At 47.0% G+C, this 20,842-nt stretch overlaps 1 long non-coding RNA gene across 1 annotated transcript in view; it reads left to right on the forward strand.

The window, feature by feature from the left end:
* The window catches only part of LOC144827702 (uncharacterized), a 397,821-nt gene that overhangs the window by 279,198 nt on the left and 97,781 nt on the right, over positions 1 to 20,842 (forward strand). The window lies entirely within an intron of this gene.

Genomic DNA, 20,842 nt, shown 5'->3' on the forward strand with positions numbered 1-20,842 from the left:
ATGACAAAGGGATGCACAGGAGAAAGAAGAGGCAGCCCAAAGATCCACACAGACATGGGAACAGTGGAAAACGTAACGGCGCGCTTTCCACAAGCACCAGTTGTGTCATAGAAGGACACATGTCACGTGTTGGCGGGGGAGGAAATGCGACACGCACAGAACCATACGAGGCTGAAGCAATGCCAAAACCCGAAACCGGGTCCAAAGCCGGAAACAGCGCACGGGACACCACATCCTTGCCCCCGAACACCCGGACAAACCAATGGCAGCAAACGGAGGGAAACACGGGCCCGTCACGAGCACCCAGCCACCAAACACACTACCAAGGAGGAGCCAAACCGCCACGCCACAGGCGAGCAGAGAGGCCAGCCGCGCCCAACACATCCCCCCTCCCACCCCGGGTGAACCCGCTTGGGCAGGGAACATACCCGGAAGAGGGGAGGCCGCAGCAGGGAGACACCACCCCACACCAGGCAGTCAAGGCCCCCCAACCCCACGGTCCCGCTAAAGCAGGGACTCGAAAGTACATGAAAAGAAGACAGGTACAACTGGGGAACAAACGGCCGCCCAGCAGGCCGTTTCACACTCACCCGAAAGGAGGCACCGGTCCAGCACCTCCCCACAACGAAGTTGCCAGGAAATGAATTCCGCAGAAAAAACAAACAGGATGTGGATGGGCGGGTCACATGGTTATATGCCTTAGGGTGTGGGTGTGGCCTGGAGGGAAGGGATGGGTTTTTAGTTGCTTGGGAGTTTCTGGTGGGAGGAGCTATGCTCATTGGTAAGGACTGGGACGGGGAGGGCTGACGAGGAGGTAATGCGCAGTTGCGGTTCTGCAGTGTTGGCAAGGACACTCGTAAGGAATTCTTAATTGGATGAATGTCCCCTGCAGCCTATAAGATGGAGCAGCAACTCAAATTTCGACGTTGTTTGCACCCCACTACACCCCACCACAAAGTAAGGCTGTATGGCTCCTGGTTTCGGGATTTTTTTTACACCGGTTGCCGAGAGACGTGGCTCCGCCCCCTTTGGGCACTGGAGCCGGGCAGCAGAGAGCTGGAGGAAACTTTGTACCACAGTGTAGTATGTGGGTAAGAGAGGTGTCTTGGCAAATCAGTGGTGTGGGAGAGTAGTAAAGAAGTTTTAACTTTCCAAATTCAGAGTCTGTAACTTGGGTTTAGGCAGAGAGTCGGGGTCGCAGGAGCGATCTGTCTATGTTCAGTATCCGGTGGAAATCCCAAGAAAGGGCAATGTCTCTTCACCCGGGCTAACTCTGTAGAGAGTAGGAGCTAACGGATGCTTTTTGAGCAAGGAGGAAGCCTGGATGGAGAGTGAATCTCGACCTGGGGCACAGCATTGTATAAGTTCCCCTGAGACGGAGGTAGAGGCAGCTGCGCCGGTTTTTCTTTAATCAGACAATTTAAATAAAGGGGCCACAAGTGTTAATATAAGAGGTGGGAGATCCTCGTCAGTGAGGAGCAGATATCAACTCCGGTCAGATTTGGAAAAAACTAAGAAAGGGAATATAAAGGACAAAGGTAGCGACTTCCTTCGAGTGGTGACGCCAAACACTCCGCTTAAAAAGAATACTAAAAAACTGCCAATGAAAAAGTGTGGATCTAATAAACTACAGACAGCCTCTAAGCCAATGCCCTCTTTAAGGTTGTATGTTAAAATAATGGAGCAGGTAGCTGGTGCTAAATCGGCAGAGGAGGTGAAGGGAGCTGGTGTTTCTAATCAGCCAAGAATTCCACTGAGACTGGAAAATCGTTTTACTCCTCTTATGGAAGCCCAAGTGGGTGAAGGGGAAATTCTTCAGGCCGCTTCAGAAAAAGATGTCAATGTGCTTAACTATTCGAATTTGGACTCTGTCGTAAGAACTGCTACTGTTGCCATCGCCACTGCTGAGTCACATTCTATGCAAGATGAAAGTAATATAGTTGTTGCTGGTGGTCAATTAGGGGCCTTTTTGTCCAGTTTCAGAGAAGAAATCCTAGCCAAATTCGAGACCTCTGAAAATAATCAGAAAGCGATACAAGACAGGGGAGAGATCTTGGAGCAAAAGATTGATGGCTTAACCAAGCAAACTGAGAACCTCGAAGAGAAGGTGAAAGCCTTGGGAAATACCACTGCTTTTAATACCAGAGAGATCGAGAAATTTAAACAAGGAAATAAGGAGTTACAGCAGGATATGGAATGCAAATATATTATTGATTTATCATTAGTCTTTGTTGACATTCCACGTCATGACCAGTGGTGCAGACATTAACTTCAAAATAATGACTTAAGGGGGTGTGGCCAAGATGGCGGCGAGGTAGGACGTGTCTCGCTGCCTCTCCCGCTGACAACTGCATATAGGACTGGCTATCGGCCACTTATAGCCCCAGGAACACCGGGGGAACGTGCCCCAACACAGCACAAGCCCTGGAGAGCCCGGGGGTGAGGAGACAGAGCCCGCTGGCGCCGTAAACTCCAGTGATGGGTCCGGTGCCGAGGGGAAACACCGCTGATCCTCTGGCAGTATCCCCAGCACTGGAGACTGCAATGGCCTCTGGAGCAGCCCCGGGAGCATCCCAGGGGGCAGAGAGCAGTAGGTAGTGGGCCACACGGACGAGCTGGGTGCCCTGCTGGTAAAGATAGGCGTGCACGCATGCCACAACACAGGTTCAGAAAGGCGTGGCCCTGGAGCGGCGAGACCCGACTGAAGACGTGGGCCTGGGGGGCCTCCTCACCATCTTGATCGGCAGTGCTCAGAAGAGTCAGGCCCTAAGGTGAGCGACAGGGGGAGTGGCCCCAGGCTGGCACTACACCCTCAGGCTGGCACATAGCAACAGGGGGAGAGAGATCACCCATCAAGGCCCAACCACACTGGAGCACCACAGAGGGAAGGCAGGATGTCGGATTGGGCCAAGCCACAGGCCCCTCTGGAAATCCAAGCATGTAGGGCCCGTGCTAGAAATTTGCATCGGCCCGGCTATCACGAGAGACGAGTGAGGGGAAGGCCTTAAGTTTGCAGAGGAGAGAGCCTGCAGGCCTGTGCAAACTGGTGTGGAGTCCGGGATGAGGCCTGAGCGCTACTCAGCACACAGGAACACGCAGCTAGGAGCCAGCACACAGTCGGTGACACTGCGCCCAGGTGGGAATCCCGGTAGGGCACTCTGGGTACTTACCTGTGTTCCGGTACTGCCTGACATCCCCAGGCGAGAGGACCAACCTCAGGTTGTTGTAAATGAATCTAGGAATCTAGTGTAAATTTTCCCAATTCATGCCCTTATATAGGTATAGATTGGTCAATCCTTATATAGGCATATACATCATTACCATATTTAGAATGAGCCTATGCAGCCCAAATACGGCACGGCTACTTCCACTAAATTCCAAGAATCAACAACAATTTCTTAGAGAAACCCGCCTTCAGCAGCTAGGGACTTCCCCTCGCCTGAATACTAATTCATCTAGGAAATCATGGACTTTTCGAAGAACTGAGTCTTTGATGACGTTATTAAGTCCAAACACACGTCAAACTCGCCTCCTTCAAAGTATAAATATGCCTAGATTTGCCTAGACAAAAACACGGTGGTTTGGAGCAGATCGACTAACTACTTGCCCGACGCCCTGCAGCAGCAAATGCCGAAGGAAGCCGACCCTCCAATTGACGCACTGAAAGACGCTGTCTTTTCTCCTGCCGAGAAATCCAGCTCCAGTGTTTCCCGGCTACCCTTGCGGGTTGCTGGGAAACCGAGTCTTGTGATAGAGATACAAGACCTCCTTCATTCTAAACCAAGGTACGGAGCTGATTAGACCCGTAGAGAATTCTTGGACAGATTCTTGGCAGATAAATACTAAACTTAAGCTACTCCTCACTTACTTCTTCCCTTGTACTAGACTTAGGTTAGGTACACCGGGGTAGGCGGAGAAGTGTGGCTCACTGGTTAGAGGAGGCAGACCCTGAAGCAGAGGTCAGACCCGGGACCTGCGTTCAATTCCCGACGCGGTAGGGTCTTGAGCCCAAATATCCACGGACTCGATAATTCTCGTTTCGGTGCCTACTCGAATCACGGGTTCACACTCTGCAGCTCTGGGCATTAGCTTGCTTAATCTCCACTACGGCCCCCCCGCGGCGGGATGCCTGGCTTTCACCTTGGCGATGCCCAGTACGGGTATCTCACAGGGAAAAAAGCCAGGACGGGTTCCCAAGGCAAGCGCCGAGATGCCTACGGGTAATCGAGCGCTATATAAGAACGCATAATAATAATAATAATAATAATAATAATTTTAGAGGCACCAGTTGAGTACTTTTAGTCATTATTTTACCACTGTATGTATTTTATATTTTTTAGGCAACTTATGGCTTAGAAACCATATCATGCTTTTACAGTACTACTTTATAATACTTTTCATATTATATGCCCTGTACTTTATAACCAGTATTACGATTGTAGCAGTACATTTCTTATGCTTGAGAAAGAAGACTGTTCAATAAATAATTTTTATTGAAAACGCCCGTCTCTCTATTTTCTCAGTACCTCTGGTGAAACGAAGCATGCAAGATTGACTGAGTAAAATAGCTATCTATTGTTTCCGCGACTCTAGAGATTGATTTCTTATTCTTGGGAAAAAAAGTTGTCATGTTTATGTGGTTGTCAGAAACTAATCCCTTCTTGTGAATTCAAGAAAGTTTCTAGTGACCTCTGAGCTAGCTGGCACTCACAATTAAGTTTGATATATTCGGTAGAGACCTAGTCAACCTCAGTCCTACATCTAAACTACAGGATATATTATTCCAATGCACAGAGCCTATTGGGAATATAGGAACTACACTTCAAGGTGGAGAGCGGATAACCCCGAGAGGTCTCGAGCGTGACCGCCATTAGAGATGGTTGCTGAGTGTGGGGCCCGGCTCCCTACGAAAGTGGCCCAGCTAGGTCCGGGTGCGGCTTGTGGGTGCATCATACCGTCCCTCCACTCGACCGCTGGTTCCGACCTAACACCACAGAGGACATCCGCCACTCCTCCGCCTGCAGGCAGTAACTTTTCACTGGGGTCCTGTCTGGCTATTGGGCGCGTGGCCATCAGGCTCTTGAAAAACTGGCATGACAGGGGCCAAGCCGCGGTGAATCCCGGAGGGCCGCATGAGAGTGCATCCCCCGAGTCAGAGGTGGGAGCGGTACCATAGTACCTGGAAGGGTGACACACCTGAACTACGTGTTAAGGCAGCAAGGAAGGGCCTGATTGGGAAATTGACCAATATCGCCTGACCGCAGAGTCACCGGCAATATCAGGCGCCCATAAGCATGCTGAGTTTGTTATGTCAGTTTATGAAGGGTTTTTTGTTACTTGGGTCTCCAGTCCAGCGCTCCCCAACACCTATAGGCTTGGTATTGAAATGAAATGAAAAGAACATTTGTAATGTGCATGGCTACCAGAAGGCCTCCCAGCGTTAGGCAAAACTCATGATCAGATGGAACAGCAAAATTCAAGGGAACACAAAGGTTTTGAGTTGTTTCCAGAAGGCAAGATGACCAGTCTCTTTCCAGAGGTGAAGGGGCAGAGCGTTCCAAAGCCTGCCGGCATTAAGGGAGAAGAGTCTACCGCCACTTCTGGCTCGTTTGATTCTAGGGATGTTGATTAGGTGAAGTTCATCCGAGCGAAGTTCTCTCCTTGCTTTATAACGCTGAATTACAACTGAGAGAAGAGGACCAGTGCCCTCCAAGGACCTGTGAACGATACAGAGAGATTTAAAAATAACTTGTTCTTTTACTGGGAGCCAGTGTAGTAGGCGGAGGGCTGGTTTTGTGGACAGGAATTTGGGTGTTCCCGTCAGCTATCTGGCTGCACAGTTCTGGGCAATCTGCAGTTTATTGATCACAGAGCTAGGGGCTCCCAGATAAAGCCCATTGCCATAGTCCAACATAGACAGTAGGAGAGATTGCACCATGGTTTTCTTGGCTTCGGGAGGGAGCAGGTGAAGTACTTTCCTGGCCATTCTGATCAGGCCAAAACAGATTGCTATTGTCTTTCTAGCTAGGGCCCATTCTACACCTACACACTAGTCCGCACACACAGACTCAGCCCTGGGTCACCCAGCTCCTACTATGATCCCAGAATTCTAGATGCCTCTCACTAATCTCAAGATTCTCACAATTAATGTGAGAGGGCTCAATAATCCTGTCTTAGGGCGATCCTCTCATATCTGGAGAGTACCGGTGTGGATATCTGTCTCCTACAGGAGACACAACTGCTCTCGAAAGATTGTCACAGATTGAGGTCTCGCATGTTTCCCACACAATTTTTCTCATCTAGCCCTTCTAAGACAGCAGGGGTTGCGATCTTAGTTTTTCAGGCATTTAAGGGGAAAGTAGTACAAAAGGTGGCAAAAATCAGGGGCATGTTGCTTTCCTACCAGTTCACGGTTGGGGGACATATGTTGGTCATTGGGTTGCTGTACCCATCTAATGAGGGCAAGAAAGGTATCTCCATGAGGCATTGACCGAGTCCATCGCTACAGTTGAGCGCAAGATCTTTGTGGGGGGGCAACCTTAATTTTGTATTGGATAACACTCTAGACAGGTCGGCTCAACGCTTTGGCCAAGTTGGCGCGCTCTCGTCTGCAAGGTTAAATAGATTGGAAGAACTAGGCCTGGTGGACCTCTGGAGGTCTCACCATCCTCATCTCATAGACTACTCTAATGTCCATAAAACGTATTCAAGGCTCGATTACCTGATAGGCTCTGAGGCACTCCGCGACATCATGTCAGCTGTCGAAATCCTAGTGGCATTGTTGTCACACCATGTGCCAGTAGTGGCCACCCTGACCCTACCGCCTCTTCAACAGCCTACGTGACAGTGGCATCTCTGGGACACCTTTCTACAGTGCGCAGACGTAGTTGACCAGATACAGCCCACGATTAACGATTATTTACCCTCCTGTCCACCAGATGGGAAGCACTTAAGGCCGTGATCAGAGGCGAACTAATCACCATCTCGACGGCGGACAACGATGAACGCAGGCGAAAGCGAGACAACCTTATACAGAAGGTGAGGGAATTAGAACAAATGCACCAACAACAGGGGCAACTCGAACCCGGCGCCAATTGACGGCAACCCGGGCACAATTAGCGGCCATAGACCATGATAGGGTGGAATATGCAGTGTGTGATTGCGCCATTCATTTTATGTTAGGGGGACAGATGCAGGCATCTGTTATCTCACAAACTGCGCGAGGCTAGACAGCTACAAGGGGTCTAGGAGATCCGAGATCAGATGGGATGGTGGTCACAGACGACGTGGCTATAGCTGAGCCGTTTCGGGACTTTTACGCCGAACTTTATACCGGGCAGAAGTTGGTGGACGTATACACTGACCCTTATCTGACGCAAGCGCACCTCCCAACATTGACCTCGGAACAGGCAGAACTAGAAGGGGACATACAAGTGGAAGAAGTCATATCAGCAATTTCACGACTTAAATTAGCCAAATCCCCTGGCCCGGACGGTTACACTGCGGCCTTTTATAAACAATTCTGCTTCACTTTAGCACCCTTACTGACCAGGCTCTACAATACCTTGGCGTCCCTGGGGGCAATCCCCAGATCCATGCTTGAGGCCTAAGCCAGGGAAAGATCAAACTAGCTGCAGGGCAAATTGCCCCACTTCTCCCCTCAACATAGATCTGAAACTATACACTGGCATCTTGGCGTGCAGATTAGCTCCTTACATGCCAGGTTTAATCGATCCCGATCAGGCGGGATTTATTCCCCAAAGACGAATCAATCAATCAATTAATCACAGCATTTATATAGTGCACTACTCACCCGGAGGGTCTCAAGGCGCTAGGGGAGAGGGGGGTCCGCTACTGCTCGAACAGCCAGGTCTTGAGCTGCTTCCTGAAGGCGAGGTGGTCCTGGGTCAGGCGGAGGTGAGTCGGGAGGGAGTTCCAAGACTTGGCGGCCAGGTAGGAGAAGGACCTTCCCCCTCTGGTGGCTCTTCGGACGCGGGGGACGGCGGCGAGGGCGTGGCCGGCCGATCGAAGCTGACGTGTGGGAGCGTAGAAGTTGAGGCGGCTGTTGAGGTATCCGGGGCCTTGGTTGTGTAGGGCTTTGTGTGCGTGGGTGAGGAGACGGAAGGTGATTCTCTTGTTGACCGGGAGCCAGTGCAGGTCTCTCAGGTGTCCGGAGATGTGGCTGCGACGGGGGATGTCCAGGATGAGTCGTGCTGAGGCGTTCTGGATCCGCTGGAGTCTTTTCTGGAGTTTGGCGGTGGTACCGGCGTAGAGGGAGTTGCCGTAGTCCAGACGGCTGGTGACGAGGGCCTGGGTGACCGTCTTCCTGGTCTCGGTGGGGATCCACCGGAAGATCTTACGTAGCATGCGCAGGATGTTGAAGCATGACGAGGAGACGGCGTTGATTTGTCTGGTCATGGAGAGGGAGGAGTCCAGGATGAAGCCCAGGTTGCGTGCGTGGTCTGTTGGTTTGGGGCGCGCCCAGGGCGGGGGGCCACCAGGAGTCGTCCCAGGCAGAGGGTGAAGATCCCAGGATGAGGACTTCCGTCTTGTCCGAGTTCAGTTTCAGGCGACTGTTCATCATCCACTTGGCTACGTCTGTCATCCCTTCGTGTAGGTTGGCTCTGGCGGGCGGTGGGGTCGTTGGTGAGGGAGAGGATCAGCAGGATGTCATCGGCGTAGGAGATGATGTTGAGGTTGTGTTGGCGTGCGATGGCTGCGAGGGGGCTCATGTAGACGTTGAAGAGGGTTGGGCTGAGCGAGGAGCCTTGAGGAACGCCGCAGATGACTTCGGTGGCTTCTGACCTGAACGGGGGGAGGCGGACTCTCTGTGTCCTTCCGGCGAGGAAGGAGATGATCCATTCCAGTGCCTTCTCCTGGATTCCGACGTTGCTGAGGCGCTGCACTAGGGTGCGGTGGCAGACAGTGTCGAAAGCCGCGGAGAGGTCTAGTAGGATGAGGGCCGCTGTTTCTCCGTTGTCGAGCAGGGCTCGGATGTCATCGGTGGCTGCGATCAGGGCAGTCTCGGTGCTGTGGTTGGCCCGGAATCAGACTGCGAGAGGTCGAGGGATCCGTTCGTCTCGAGGAAGGCGGCCAGCTGCTTGTTGACGGTCTTCTCGATGACTTTTGCAGGAAATGGGAGCAGCGAGATGGGGCTGTAGTTCTTGAGGTCGGTGGGGTCGGCTGATGGTTTCTTCAGTAGAGTGCTGAGTTCGGCGTGCTTCCAGCTCTCCGGGAAGGTAGCGGTGTCGAAGGAGCTGTTGATGATGTCCCGCAGGTGGGGTGCGATGACAGCGTCGGCTTTGTTGAAGACGTGGTGAGGGAACCAGCAACATCACTAAGAGTGTCTTACATCTTATAGATAAGGCATCACGAATCCCCGGGGACTACATGCTCCTTACTATAGACACAGAAAAGGCCTACGACGAGTCCACTGGCCATACCTTGAACAGGCATTGATCACGTTGGCCTGGGTGAGAGAATGAGGGCACAAGTTCTAAACTGCTATCACTCCTGTACGGTGTCCGTAAGATAAGTAGAGGTACAAGACAGGGAGCCCTCTGTCACCCATGCTCTTTGCATTGCAAATGAAACCGCTAGCCCAGAGAGTTTGGGAACACCCACACATCACTGCCATCTGATTCGTAGGCAACGTACACACCATCAGCCTATATGCGGACAATGTCCTCATAACCTTAGCGGATCCAGATGTAGGTTTGGGAGCTTTTCTGTCAGAGCTGGATTCCTTCGCGAAGGCTTCCGTGTTCAAGGTCAATATTGTGAAATTGACCACCCTAAACCTCTAATTATCACTGCACGCGCAGGTATGCCTCCAAAGTCAGCATCCAATACAATGGTCAGGAAACACAGTTCCGTACTTGGGAATTACATAGCACCCACTCTGCAAACTACAGCATCAGTCAACTACACCAAATTACATGCTCAACTTCGCTGCGACCTGCAGCAGTAGAAGCATCATCCTATTTCCTAGCTAGGGAGGATAGCGGCCATCAAGATGACAGTCTTACACAAAATCTTATACCTCTTCCAGATGCTCCACCTATGGCCTCCCACAGGTTGACTAAATCGAGTACAGTCGGAGCTCTCCCTCTTTATATGGCAGGGTTATACACCACGAATGAAGAAACTTGTCAGCACCCACCCGAAGGTGGACTTGGGATTCCTGATATTTATTTCCATTACAAAGCCGCACAGCTACGGCATCTGCATTACTTGCAACTTCGACCCTGGGCATTACACCCTGACAATAGGCCGCATGCGCAGAGACACCTTAACCCTTACAAACGATGGCTTTTCACAAGATCATCAGATATGAAATTGATCTTGGACCTCTATAAATTCTACTCACTCGATACACGCACACATTCAATGCAAACCTCACACAATGGGAGAGGGGTCTAGGAAGCAAACTCAGCAGCAATGAATCGGAGGTGTATATTACAGGGCACAGCACACAGCAAGCAATATTGGCCTCACAGAAACGCTAACAAAATTAGCCACCTACTGGTACTACACTCCAGAAAGTATACACCGAGCCGGCCCCTCACAAAGCATAGATTGCTGGAGGGGTGTGGGAAAACCGGAACGTGAGTGAGTTCACCTCCTGTGTGAATGTGAGCATTTACAACAGTAATGGTCTCGAAGTCTTGATGAAATTGATAAACATCTTGACACGGAGCTCCCCAGATTCCCTGCCTACATTCTCTTGGGAGTGCCGAACCCCCTAACATACACTCTCAGGTCCAGAAGAGGGCGCCAGATAGCGATAGCGCTACGTACGGCCACTCAAAACATTTAACTTCACTGGAAGACCCCTCGGATTCTCTCACACGGGTTGGCTCCAGCACTTGTGGCACATACTGATAGAGAAGATATCTCTTGCACTGGCAGGAAAAGGCTCAACATCTACTCAACACCAGCGCCGCCCGCAAACCACCATCGACCTCTGGGACCTTCTCGACTCCACCTCCCCAGTCGTCACCTTCCTGACGGAGACCTGGATGAACCCCTCCTTGGTACCCGACATTGCCATAGCCATCCCTGAGGACTGCAAGATCACCCACAGGGACCGCACCAACGGAACAGGAGGAGGAATCGCCATCGTCCACAGAAACGCCCTCAGAATCTCGAACAGCATCGACAGCACGCCAATCGCCACCAAACACCTGCACTTCCAGATCCACAACGACCCCAACACCACCCTCAGAGGAACCCTCATCTACAGACCACCCTGCCCCTGGCTGCAGTTCAGTGACTCCATCGCCGACTTTGGCAGCATGCATACTCTTGCATCCAAGGACTACATCCTCCTCGGAGACCTGAACTTCCACCTCGAGAACATCAACAACAGCAACTCTGCCACCCTGCTCAACAAACTCGCCAACTTTGGACTCACACAGCTTGTCACGACTCCCATCCACACCGCCGGACACACGCTCGACCCCATCTTCTCCGCCAGAAACCATGTCACCTTCAGCCACACAACTGAACTCCACTGGACCGACCATTAATGCGTCCACTTTACCTTCAAGAAGCCCACCACATACCACTACACACAACAGGCCCCCCCCACTACAGCTGGAGCGAAGTCACCAAAGACCAACTAATCACCACCCTCGCCCGAAACCCACCAACGGACACTACCGACACCGACTCCGCCACCCTTAACCTCAGGCAATGGATCGACGACTGCGCCAACACTCTTGCCCGGATCAAGGAACCCTCACACAGACGCACCAACAGAAAAACTATCAGGTTCACTGCTGACCTCCAAGCATCCAAACAGGCCTGCCGTAGACTCGAGAAGAAGTGGCTCCATGAACAGACACCGGACAGCAGCACAGCCTACAGACACCACCAACTCATCTCGACCGCCAGAAGGACCTCCTTCAAAGAGTGCATTGACAACAAAGCACACAACAGTAAAGAGCTCTTCAACATCGTGAAGGAACTCTCCAACCCCAGCTCCAATTCCAACGAAATCCCACCTTCACAAGACCTTTGCAATTCCCTAGGCACCTTATTCCATCACAAGATCACAGACATACACGACAGCTTCAGCAACCAGGCCCCCCAACAGACACAGACACCCCAGAGCTACAGCCCCCAGCCACATTGCCCCCCTGCTCTCCTGGACCCATGTCAACAACAAAGACACCATCAAAATCATGAACACCATCCACTCCAGCTCTCCATCTGACCTCTGCCTGCACCACATCTTCAACAAAGCAAGCTCCACCATCGCACCCCATCTCCGCAAGAGCATCAACAGCTCCTTCGAGACCGCCACCTTCCAGGAGAGCTGGAAGCACGCTGAAATCAATGCCCTACTCAAGAACCCAAAGCAGACCCCAAGTACCTCAAGAACTTCCGGGTTCATCTCCCTCCTCCCGTTCCCGGCGAAAGTCATCGAGAAGATTGTCAACAGGCAACTGACCTCCTTCCTTGAAAAAAACAACATCCTGGACCCGTTCCAATCTGAATTCCGCAGCAACCACAGCACCGAAACAGCCCTCATCGCCGCCACCGACGACATCAGGGCCATGATGGACAATAGAGAAACAGCGGCCCTCATCATCCGTGACCTTTTAGCTGCCTTTGACACCGTCTGTCACCATACCCTCTGCACATGCCTCCACAACGCAGGGATCCACGACAAAGCTCTGGACTGGACCTCCTCCTTTCTCACCGGCAGAACCCAGAGAGTCTGCCTCCCCCCATTACGTTCCAAAGACACCAAGATCATCTGCGGCGTACCACAAGGATTGTCCCTCAACCTGACACTCTTCAACATCTCCTTGGCACCGCTCGCCAACATTGCCCGATAGTATGATCTCAACATCATCTCATATGCAGTTGATCCTCTCCCTCACCAAGGCCCCCACCACCGCCAAGTCCAACCTCCACGAAGGGACAAAGGCCATCGGCGAATGGATGATGAACAGCCGCCTGAAAATTAACTCAGACAAGACAGAGGTCCTCATCATTGGATCGACCCCCTCCGCTTGGTGACGACTCATGGTGGCCAGCCGCACTGGGAGCTGCACCGACGCCCACTGACCATGCACGCAACCTGGGAGTTATCCTGGACTCCGCACAGTCTATGACCCAGTAAGTAAACGCCATCTCCTCCTGCTTCAATACCCTTCACATGCTCCGCAAGATCTACAGATGGATCCCCACCAGAACCAGTAGGACGGTCACCCAGACCCTCGTCAGCAGCAGACTGGATTATGGCAACGCTCTCTATGCAGGAACCTCACTCAAACTCCAGAAATTACTTCAACGCATACAGAACGCCTCTGCACGCCTCAATCACTACATCACCCACCACAGCCACATCACAGCCCACCTGAAAAATCTGCACTGGCTCCCCGTCAACAAGAGGATCACCTTCAAGCTCCTCACCCATGCTCACAAAGCACTCCACAACACAGGACCAGCGTACCTCAAAGAATGACTCATCTTCTACACTTCGAACCGTCAGCTCCGCTCCGCTGACCTCGTCTTTGCCACTGTCCCACGCATCCATCGAGCGACCGCCGGTGACAGATCGTTCTCTCACCTCGCAGCAAAAACCTAGAACACCCTCCCCATCAACCTACGAAAGACCCAGGACCTGCTGGTCTTCAGGAGACTCCTCAAGACCTGGCTATTCGAGCAGTAGCAGCACCCCCACTTCCCCCAGCGCTTTGAGACCCTCACAGGTATGTAGTGCGCTCTACAAATGTATTGATTGATCCTGGTCCAAGAATTCCGGGAACTTACGTGCCCCAGGTAACTACGTCTCTTACGTCCCACCACATCTGATGCTACCACTCAACACGATGTGTCACAACAGTGAAAGCTCTGCACCCTACACAATTCCTAACTCGCAGTGAATAGGGGGGTGGGGGTTTTTGGGAGGGGGGAACTTTTATCTCTTTTGTTATTTTCTTTGTTTTTACACCTTCAGTTTGTAATATGTGCCAAGTCACCTACCTGGGCTCTGCGTAGCCCATGATTTGACGTTTCGCATGGCACATTGATACACTAGCTGTTAACCCAATAAAAGATTTAAACCTAAAATAATGACTTATCTCACTTACATATAATATTTTTATGTACATGCATAATGATTTTAGTAAGAAAAAATAAACAACATGTCCTTATAATTATACTAGAAGAACCATAATGCAATCATTGCTTAGGCAACAATATAAGTGCTCAGCTCTGGATGTTTGACAGACAGCATGGCAGATGGAGTACCAATATGCTAACAAACAATGGATGTCTCAATTATGAACTTGTTATGCAAGATTATCTGCACCATGATTCACATTAACATTCACTACGCAGTGTGTTCTAATCTATTCACCACCATGGTGTATCCGTCATTTTGATCATGTACTACAAATGTGGATGCATTGTATAATGGCAGACAAGGTCATCAAACTTGATGTACGCATCTAGGCGAATGACATATATGACCATCAATGTTGAATTTCCTGTATGCCATAACATCAAGCATTTACCTTTGTGACATTAACTGTACACAGATTTGGGCGCACCATTGCAAGGAACATACTCAACCCTTTGAACAATGGAAATCTTTGTCACTTAAGTACAATTCCTATCCAGCAGATACGTTCTGTCACTGATAAACATACGGATTGATTGACAAGAGTAATCAATTTGCCTTGTATCATCCTCCTGTGAAAATCTGTCATGTCAGCATATTGAAGCATACTTTTTGAAAAAGTGACTTGCCTCACCCCCAGAGACCAGACAAGAACATGGTTGTTTTACCTCCATATGCTGTGTGACAATTGTTTAACTTCTGCTTTGGGGTATGTTGTATTCATTTACATGTTGTTTCTAATTTTAAATGTTTACCTGTGATATGCTTTGTGCAGGCACCACAACAAAATGTCCTGAAAATATTAACTGTTGTTGTGTATGGATGATATTTTTCCACACGGAACACTGCAGTTGTTCTTAAAGTATAGTACTTTACTTCAGGGCCATGTTTGGTGTTTGGTGCACAGGGCATGCTGTCAAAATGTGGTTGATACATTTTCCACCGTATTTGCATTGCCATTGGTAGCACTGAACACTTACATTTTTTATTGCACTTTAGTTTTTTTCATAGGTACGACTACAGCCATATGCAGTGAAAATAGCTTGTGGGGGCTAGTCACTGGAAGAATATTTTAACATGAAGTCCTTACACATTCCACTTTGTAAGGCACCGTTACCTGTAGGATAGGAGGCAAAATTAGGGGTGACGTATTAAGTATTTAGAAGTAGGACTCTTTCCTGTAAATAATGATTATATTGACAGGATCGCATGCATGTTTAAAGGCTGCAGCAGTCAAGCTACACATGTTGGTCTGAAAGCAGGTTTTCCATGTCATCCTAGTGAATGGCACAGTAAGTGCTGCAGTCAATCAGTGACATTTTACATTTTACGTCATTCGTGTAATTTCGCACAACCTATTCTTTTGCTTTATTAGAAAGTTAAATATGCCAATGGAGGGTGTGGCCTATCTGCTAGAGCGGTCAACCTCAAATCTGGGGAACCAGGTTCGAGTCTCAAAAGGGACGCTCAACCTTGTGTGATTTTGGGCAAATCACGTAATGTCCCCCTGTGCCTAACAAAATGAATGTGTCCGTATGTACTGCAACTGGTGCTCATGTAAAGCGGTCGGATACCTTTGAGACGAGTTTGCGCTATATACAATTCCAACAATAAATTAGCAATTTTTACCATATTTTAGGGGTCAGAACACATACACTAGGTACTAGACAGCAGTGACTCAATTGGCAGAGTTACAAAAAACTACAAACAATGTATGGTCTATTTAGAGTTTGTGAACAGGATATACTATTGAGAATGTGGTGGATGTCATATCCGCCAGATTACAAGTGCATTACAACCTTTGGAACTTGTAATATTGCACACAGGACTTCTGCCACGATTTCATGAAATATCCACTCCACACAAATTTAAACAAGGCCATGTGTCTTTGCAAAATGTTTCGATATCCACAGGGATGTCACTCATTAGTATTCAGAGAGGTTGTGTGCAAAACCATGTTGAAATGCCGCTCTTGTGCAATAAATTCACCATCAAACTGGCCTGCTCCTATTACAGATATTGTGTAGTTAATTATGCCAGGCTAAGCCAGGGTCTAGCCCCATTCTTTGACTGATAGATCTGTTATCTAGCAGTCTTTGAAGTTGAAGCAGTTTCTATAACTTTCAAGATAGTATGCCCTTATTTGTTAGTGTATGTCTACCCAGCTAAAGAAAAGTTGTATCACCTTATGACTCACACAACGTGTTATATACTTAAGGTGGTGGACCCATACTTGGCAGAGAAGATACAAGCCAGAGAAGCAGCAAAGGGGTCAGTGTCCCTTCGATCACTGACATAATATCGACAGTACTAATATCGAGCAACAAAATTATTGACACAACAATATTGACCACAAAAATATCCACATCCTACACTTATTTAACAAAATACACAAATATCAAAATAAAAATATCGCCAGTAAAAAGATAGATACATTTAATCTCGAAAACAATATCATAAACAATAGTATTGTTATCATTAAAAAACATTAAAAACAACAAAAATATCTAAATCAAAAATATCAACCCCAGTATTATCGTAAACACTCAGATATCACCACCTTAAAAATAATAACAATGACACAACACATAACATTAAAAATATAAATAATAGTAAAAACACACAAAATATAATTTAAAAACTAAAAATAGTATCAATATTAAACTAAAACACCATTACAAAATATTTAACATAACTCACACCATCAAATAAATAATTTTTACAAACAAATCAACTGAAACAATTACATTATTTTATAAATGTACTAAATTATAATTTACAAATTAAATATTAGCATATAACTAAATATACAAATAATATAAAAGAAATTAAATTATCGCTAATTCACATTTACCAAATAGGGAAACAACTGCCTAAAAAAACTGTAATTCCATTCTTAACAACCAATGAAAAACTACTACAAACCAAAAAAACCAATAAAATGAAAAGAACAATTAAATGAATACTATATAAACCAATCAACATAAATGTGTATTACACCAGCAAAGACCGGATGAAACAAAATCTCTACCGCATTTCTTCTACAACATCACAGTACCACATCCAAAACTTCTAATTCAACTTTACAAAGTGAATAAAATATAACACTTATTTGATAGTGTAACAAAATAAAATTAAACTAATCTTAAACAAACTAAACAAATAACCTATTATAAATTATTACTCCTCTACATAACATCCAAACTACATTCAGCTAACTACAAACAACATCCAAGAAGCTCCTCCAAAATAAGTAAGTATAATTTGAAAATATACTAATCTAACTAAAACTCCCAACCCAAAAACCCCACTTACTACCCACACTTCAAAATACAAAAAATACTGTTAAACAAACAAATGAATTAAAAATATACTTTTCTTCAACAGAAAAAAACAAGCACTGCATCCAAACATCAACAGAAAACATCACAAAATCCAAAGTTTTCTACAAAACCAAACATGTAAGTATAGTTAAACTTTTTACTTTTTGAAATACATTAAAAACATGTATAATATATTTAACATGTTCTAAATAAATATCTCAAAACAGTTCGAATATCAAAATGACTGAAGGTGCAAAATTCATAACATTGCACAAAGGAAGACTTTTACTATGCTATTTGGGATATGTCTACACACAAGAAAAACAAACAGGCAGCACGATTAATTGGAAATGCACCAAATACTATTCCAATGCATAATATGGGAGGGCAACTACAAAGGAAACTACAGTAATAAATATCAAAGAGCATAAACACCCCCTAATGTAGCAGAGATAGAAGTAAGAGATGTTTTAGAAACTCTTAAAGAGGCTAGTACTAGCTCTCAGAAACGTAAAAAAAAATACTAAAGGACATCCTACTCCACATTCCTGGACATGTAACTGGACAATTACCCTCCATCTCAACTTTAACAAGATTAATTGCTAGAACTAATAAATCTGTGTTTAACACCCCACCTGCCCCCAAAACATTCAGTGACGTTGAAATATCACTTGAACTAACTTTAAATCATAGAGAAGAACAATTCCTTCTTTATGATACCAAACCTAATTAAAAAAAAGAAATTTTGCAACTCCCACAGACCTACAAAAGCTTAAAACCTGTGAAACTTGGATGATGAATGGTATATTTATAATATGTCAAAAACCATTTTTCCAATTATACACAATCCATGGACAGTATCACAATAGCAACATCCCCTTCATTTATGCATTGTTACCAAACAGACAAACAACTACCTGTGTAGAAGTGCTAACAAAAATAAAGCAAGAAACTAATAACTACTACCTACAAAAAATTATCATAGACTTCGAACAATTAATGATACAAGCCATCCCGAAAAATTACCCTCACATAGCAATACAAGGTTGCTATTACCACTTTATTCAAACCATACAAAGACACCTTAAAATATCTACCCTTAGCGGCCGATTCCGATTCCGTTCAAAAGGGCTCCGAACCATGTTCGGAGCCCCTCCAACCGCATCGGAATGTGCTGGCCGGATTCCTTTCTGACCGAGCCATTCTGATGGGCTCGGTCAGAATGGAATCTGACTCGGATTTCTGAATGTCTTATGATGGTCTCGGAGAGCCCGTCTGCCATCCGGAAATCCTGCAGTACTCCCCCGGTCGCCTCTTTACGACCGAGGGTGTATGGTGGCAGTTTTTCACTGCCTTTTCGTGCCGGTCTTTCTGGCACGAAAAGGCAGTTGGAAACTGTCTCTGGGGGCCCCCAGCAGGGCCCCCATCGGTGCAAGGCCACCAAATGGAGGCCTGGGGGCACCTATGGTGCCCCCTGTTGATCCCTGCACCCGGTGGCAGGCACCTTGGGGTGCCATCCACAGAGTAAAGGGATGAACTGCACCCCTGCTTTACACAATGCAGGCATGCATTCCGCACGGAATGCATGATTCCATTGTGAAGCATACGAATGCAACCGAACAGGGTTCGGTCGCATCGTACTTGCAGGGCCGGCCGTAACCGACGACAGCAGGTCGGTCGGTTACGGCTCCTGACCAATGTCGGATGGACCTGAGTATGTCCGACATCGGAATTGGCCCCTAAGTGTAGAATATGCAACTAACAGCAAGTTTGAATATGAAATAAAAAAACAAATTGCAGTAGCCTATGTCCCAATAACAGAAGTTGCTGAACACTACAATTTATTAATTGAATCCCCGACTACCAAACCAATGAACATAAACTAAGTCCCCTACTAGACTATTTTGAGGATACCTGAGTGGAAAGACTACATAGATCTGGACATAGAAGACAACCAAAATTCCACATTCCATGGTGGAGTGTATACAACAGTACCCTAAACAAGGAAGCAAAAACTAACAAAGCTGTGTAAGTATGGCATAATACCTTCCATGCCACAATGGGAAAAACCCAACCAACCCTCATAAATTACTAGAATTGATCCACTAAGAACAAAGCTATCAACAACTTGGGGCCTGATTCTGATCTCGTTTGGAAGGGCTCTGAATTGGTTTAAAGTTTTCCGATTCCCGATCCAGAGCCCTTGTTTCCGATCAACTTGTTCCCAGTTCCTAACGACCAAGTACGATGCTTGATAACTGTTAGGGCTGACCGAATCGCTTCTGAAAGGTGAGCCTTTTCAGGGCTGATTCGTACAGCTCTATGGACGTGGTTTCCATTTGAGAGAGTACGAAGACCTATTCGGATCGCCTTTTCAATTTAGTTTGCCTGGAACAAAACATCTACCCGGAATCGATCTTTGGGGGCCATAGCAGGCACCACTTCACCCGGGCCCTCCAAATCGAGCCCGTGGGGGTACCCATGGTACCCAATCATGCACAGTGTGGCAGGCACCATGGGGTGCCCCCACAGGGTGCATGATTTTCCCTAGCCACCCCTTTCATCAATGGGAGCCTGTGTTCTCGTACGGAACATAGGCTCCCATTGAAGTCAATGGGAGTCCGACCAAATCGTCTCTGGATGCATAGGGATGCATCATACTCGCTCGGTCGGACCCCCTTGATCCGAGTCGTACGGGAAGCATTCTGGAACTGATTCAGTCGGTATGCTTTCTGAAAGAGATCGGAATTGGACCTCAAGACTAGAGCAATCTGTGACACAACTATGTCCATAATTAACAAAACAAAGTAAAACAATGTATAAGCATTTACAATTCAAAGTAAGGCTCTACCAAAACACTAAAGGACTAGAATACTTTGAAACCATAGCAAAATCCATATTTTCCAGCACTACATAAAAAGCACCAATTTCTAAAGTAAATTAATAGCAAAACCTTAAATAAAATGTAAGATATAAAATATAAATATAAAATATAAATATAATGTCAAATAATATATTATTATAAACAAAATATTCAACATAATAAAATATCATATATTTAAAAAATATCAATAACAAATGTATAAATAACATTTCCCACCCACTATAAATGATCTTAAAATACTTACGATTTCTTAGCTGAAGAACATTATCCTCACAGCAAGCAAAGACTCTAAACTTGTAGTAAGCCAATATTTAAATTAAAATAACCCAAAAGAAAATGGAAAAATACAACTGTCCAAAGGAATGTCCTCCAACAAAATATCCATAGTGTAGGACCATAAAAAAATCTGAAAAATAGATTAAAAAAAAGAAACGCTCAATGAAATCCTGAAGAATTAAGGAAATGTGAAATAATTATTAGTTTACTCAAAATTAA

The sequence above is a fragment of the Lissotriton helveticus genome, chromosome 4_1, assembly GCF_964261635.1.
Source record: "Lissotriton helveticus chromosome 4_1, aLisHel1.1, whole genome shotgun sequence".
Taxonomy (NCBI): Eukaryota; Metazoa; Chordata; class Amphibia; order Caudata; family Salamandridae; genus Lissotriton; species Lissotriton helveticus.